At 35.7% G+C, this 5,629-nt stretch overlaps 1 pseudogene; it reads right to left on the reverse strand.

Moving 5' to 3' along the window:
- Positions 1–3,211: 3,211 nt before the first annotated feature.
- Positions 3,212–4,748, reverse strand: LOC115508801 (annotated as a pseudogene).
- Between the last annotated feature and the right edge of the window lie 881 nt (positions 4,749–5,629).

The raw sequence follows: 5,629 nt of genomic DNA on the forward strand, positions 1-5,629 counted from the left end.
TCCCTCACCTCAATCAGATAACTGTGAAACCAAAAAAAAACTGAATGATTAATTTCATCAGAAATTAAAGTAAGCTTCAACATTAAGTTGCACATATAAACTGAAAAATATCTCCAGTGAGTTCTAACAATAATCAAGCCCTGTACCCACAACCTGCCTTAGATGATTTGTTTTCCGAAGTAGCTCTGGAAATTTTATTTGTGTGTCTAAGCTTTTCTGGTTCTATTGTAAATTGTCTTTTCTCTTTTATTATTTATGTTGGAAATACTTTTGATTTAGTTCATAATCTTCCTGCAAAAGATACATTGTACATTTGTGCTTCTTCATACATTATACATAACAATAAGCAAAATTTACAGCAGTGTAAGCAAAAGAATAGTTAGCTTTACTGCAATATACAAAATTCAGCCAATTCAGCAAAAGCCTTGAAACTCTAGAAGAAACATTTTCACAAGCTGCATATGTGTTATAATAAGCCCTTCAAATATGTGCGCATACACACTTTTTTTTTTTTTACTTCAGAGAAAATTGAATGGTTTAGTAAATTGAAAGTGGCAAGTGGAAACACAGCGCTCTCCGTTTTGCAGAAACAGTGTTTAGTGTGGCAGCTCCCAGTCTAAGATCTTCCACAGAATCTGTGAAAGGAAAATACTACTAATTTCAAATCTCCATGTAAGTACTGAAGCTATTTTGGTGGAGAGTATAGCTGTCATACAAAGAAAGTATTGAACAACAGAAGAGTCTGATGGGGAGACCCTTACATTCCCCTCAGCTTGAGTAAACTTTAGATAGGTTCTTCCTGACTACAGTCTTCTGACCTTCCTTTCCTTCTTTTTACTTTAGAAACTACAATTGTGAATTCTTTTTCTACTTTTTTGAGATGTAAATCTTCTTCCAGCGTCTTTCCAGTTTTACAAACCCAGGAATATTTTTCACAAGGATCTGGAAGCCATCCCTTTGAAATGTAATCCCCAGGAAAGACAGAGTTTCTATGTCTCAGTCTCTGAGAGTGGGTAGGAGCCAAATTTAGATTAGTACCAGTTAGCGAACAGAGATGGCCTAAGCATTTTGATCAACCTCCCTCTCCCCTAACATCCTCCAGAGTTTTTCTAGTGGCTCATCCAGCATTTAAAAACCCTCCTGTCTTTTGCATCAGTGGAGTTGAGTTCAATCTCTCTGTCTCATGGCAATACTCTTGACCTCTACTGTGATATTCTTGAACAAAGTCCTCATTGCCAGTTTAATTCCATCCAATGAATTTTTTAACAAGTCTTTGTCTAAAATCACTATGTGCAATAATCTCTGGGGAATCCATTCCTATAAAGCTTCAGGAATGGTCTAGTCAGACTATATTTGAGTGTGAGAATTTGGTGCTTTCTTAATTGCCTACACAATCACTAATGATTAGAAAAAGGCTTACTTTTTCCTCATTTAAATATTTTATTTTCAATAGCTATAGAGTGTCATTCCTTGGTTTTTATTTTCTGACCTTTACCTACAACAAAAAAAGGTATCTCCAGGAGAAATTCAGATCTTGTATTCTGAAACATCATCCCATGTGTTAACAGTTTTCCTGGGCTTATTCTTCAGCAAATGTGCAACAAGGGCTAGACTTTTGTCAGTCCTCAGCACATAAGCTTCATTCAGATATCATGGGTCCTCTTTGCTCTTAAAGGTATAAGGATTCTTTTAAAAATATGTAATTTAGTTGAACAGAGTTTTAGATTTTACAATTTTGGCGGTTCATATATCCCAATGAGAATTCTATATAAGGTGTACAAAATTATTCTCTGCAAACTGCATCTTTACATAGGCAATTGAAATTCTGTTTACATTTCAAAGTGCTGAAGGAACTCTGGAGATATGTATTACCTAACCAACTCTGCTTCCAGCCACAAGTCCTCTCCAACCTGAATTAATGGAGTAGTATAGCTGTTCTCTGCCTCAACATTGGCTCTGTTCTCTCTGTTGTTACTGCTTCATATTCCCCAACTCCTTAAGTAACTGAAGATATTTTCATGTTAATCTAGTTCTACTACTTAAAAATCCTCCCATAAATTCAGAGATACTTTACCTACAATATTGTATTCCTAAGTCAATGAGATTTTCAACTAAAAGTGAGTTAAATTACACTTGAAATTTAACTTGCTCACTATTGGTCATTTCTATTAGATTTCTTGTTGTAACTATTGCTCTAGAAAATCTTTAGCAGATTTTTATCTGTGCTTTAGCTGAGTTCATTTTTAAATGGTTTATAAATATTTTCTAGTATCTTTTCTATGATTAATTTCTCTTGTATCATTTTTGTTCATACTCACTATTACAGAATCTGCCTACAGTTGCTTTATTCATACATCTAGAATACAATTATCCCATCAATAATTGCTAGTTTGTCCTTGCCTTCTGTTTTTGGTAAATTACTATTGATATTCCCAAAGGTCCCCACCAAAGTTCCACAAATTGAATGGCCCATGACAAAGTTTATTTTCCCTTATCATTAAATCTGCTAGGGAGTTTGCTAGGTTCTTGCCTACCTGTTAGATTTCAGCCTGGTTAATCTTGGGCCAAGTGATCACCTTTTAACTATGTTCCTTTTTTATGGATTTGAGACAGATTGCTAGAGAATTGACTGACAGAACTGATTATCAGCATTGTGACAATGATTTATCTTATCCTTGGATTTGGGAAGAGAACATATGGTCAGTGACTCCATTGGTTGCAGAAATGACATTTATCCTTGCTTCCTTGCTCTTGTTTTATGCTAATGCATAGCTTTGCAGTTTAAAAATATCTCTCATCGTGTTTCCTGAGGATTATTTTTTAAACTTCATAGTCCAATTGATCTAAATGGGCAAATATATTCCTCTCCTTTCCTGGATCTACTAAAAAAAAAAAATCAACTTAGGTTATTCCAAAATAGAGAAATTGTCATTAAGCCATTTTCTTTTATATCCCAGAAACTCAATAAAAACTCTGAACAGTTATCAACATGCTATTTAAATGTAATGTAATATTTTTAGTCTTAACCACAAATCATAATACATTTTCTACTACCTTATTTTTTTAATGAAACACGGCCAATTTTATTCAAATTTCCCCAAATTTATGCTCAATATGTTGTTTCTACAATGTATGCCTCCCTTTATATAATGGTTTTATTATTTTGTCTTTATTTTATAGTTTTTTTTTCATCTTATCTTTATACAGCTCTTCAGTAGAAGTCAGAGTCCTCAGTTGCCCAGTTAGAAGCCTCTGACCTACTTTTCTGATGAAGTTTCTTCTCATAGCCAAAATCTCTGGCTTTTAAATGAAAGGTTTTTGGTCTTTTTAATCACTTGCTGATAGCGTGAAGCTGCATTCTTACCTATAACCACATGACCTAATTTAGAATCAGTCTTGGCAGCCAGTCCTGCATTTCTCATCACATTGACAATCCACCTTTCATGTTCAGTTTGTCTGCCAACATGTGAGTGTGGATACACAGGTGAATGCAACAAAAAGTCTCAAATATGAAGAGTCAATGATTTTCAGCGAAATCCTTAAGCTACCTAGAAGTCATTCACAAGTACTGATTCACATTCCCTCAGTATGTGGAATTTTCTGAGCTCCATCAAAGTCAAAGTTAACATAAAAGCATTCAAGAAATTCTGTAACTGGGTCTTTATATGTGTAAGACTGTGTTCAATAACTTTAACCAGATCTTTTAGCAGCTGCTGGCATTTTTGAACATCTTTGTTCGTTATGACGGCTGTAGCCTAATAGTGAGGAATATGTGGGCATATCATCTAAATTGCATTAAGATATGATGGCTGGCAAAAGAAGAGATCAATAATGTTATCATGCCCCTTGATTAGTTGAAGAAAACAGAGGACAGTGGATGAACCTTGTTTGCTGCTGAAGATACCGAAGTGGAAAACTCAGAATTATTACCTATGGTCTCTTTTAACCATGTAAGGTCTTCCATAGCTGCATCCCTACTCTGAATTAAGATTTCAGGGGCGCCTGGGTGGCTTGGTCGGTTAAGCGTCCGACTTCGGCTCAGGTCATGATCTCACGGTCTGTGGGTTCGAGCCCCGCGTCGGGCTCTGTGCTGACAGCTCAGAGCCTGGAGCCTGTTTCAGATTCTGTGTCTCCCTCTCTCTCTGCCCCTCCCCCCGTTCATGCTCTGTCTCTCTCTGTCTCAAAAATAAATAAACGTTAAAAAAAAAATTAAAAAAAAAAAAAGATTTCAGAGGCCAGTTTTCCCCTGAGTGAACTCAAAACATTTCTGGCTGTTGCTGGAACCAACATTCTAAAGAAGTAAAGATATTCTGGTGCTCCAGAGTAATTCCCATATTCATATTGGATTTTACATAACTCTAGAGTATATCTAAATATTCCTACCTAAAACCATGCCTGCCCACCAGGTACTTAAACAGCATCTGCCCATCTCTGGTTGACTGCATCTGCCTTGTAGTTTCTGGATCTTCAAATGTCTTCACAATTGGTTCCATTTCTGCCTGAAGCTATTTCAGTCATGCAACAACTGTGGTTCTTTTTTCTCTCAAAGCATGCAGAATATCATCAGAATAAAGGTTTTTGTACATATTGGTAGCAAAGTGTATCATGTTGATATCACTAAAAAGATACAAATTCCCTTGTAATATTTTTTTTCATTATACATCTCTTATGGAGAGAAACTCAACAGAAAAATTAGATGTCAATCCAAAAATGTGTGTGATGTGAATAGTCAAGATGTACTCCACCATCTTGCCAAGGAAAACTGTTTCAACTATGTTATTGACGTAGACACAGGAAAGAATCACAAATTCAACAAATGTAAAATAACTTTTATTTACTTTACAGTGGAGGAGAGACTTTAAGGTGACCTCCATGATTTTTGTATCCTGGTATTCACACTCCTGTATAATCCTTCCCCTTCAGAGCAGGAAGACATGTGACTTGCTCTAAACAATGAAATATTGCAAAGGTGGTAAGATGCTTACGATTATATTTACATGATTTCAAAATATTGCTGTGATTGTGGTACTGATCCGACTAGCATCTCTCTGTCCGGCTCTTGCTCTCTCACTTGCTTCCCATCTCCTTCTCCCTGTCTCTTCCCATTACTTGTCTTGCAGTAGCAAGCTGCCATATGTGTTATAGCAATGAGAAAATAAATTCTTCAAACAACTTGAGAAAGCTTAGAGGGGGATTTTTCATCAGTGAAGCCTCTAAATAAGAAGGCAGTCTGTCTGATGCCTTGACGGCAGCCTTGTGAGCCCTGAAGGAGACAACCAGTGGTCTTGCCTGGACTCCTGAATTACAGAAACTGTGAAATAATAAATGTGTGTTTTAAACTACTACAATTATGGTAATTTATTACACAACCATAGAAAATTAATATACCTATAAATGCTACTTTTCTATTGTTGTTTTTCTATTTCACGTACTACCATCATCATACATTCATTTATCTAGGCTTAAAATATGTCACCATATTTTTTTTTTCTTTTCCACCATTACCAACAATACCCAGTCATTCAATAAACACTGTCTGTTGCATCTTAGTTAGATTACTTCTGTGACCATCTAATCAAGTAATGGAATATTTCCATAACCCAGAAAATTTCCTTATGCATATTTCTAT

The sequence above is a fragment of the Lynx canadensis genome, chromosome A1 (genome assembly GCF_007474595.2).
Source record: "Lynx canadensis isolate LIC74 chromosome A1, mLynCan4.pri.v2, whole genome shotgun sequence".
NCBI lineage: Eukaryota > Metazoa > Chordata > Mammalia > Carnivora > Felidae > Lynx > Lynx canadensis.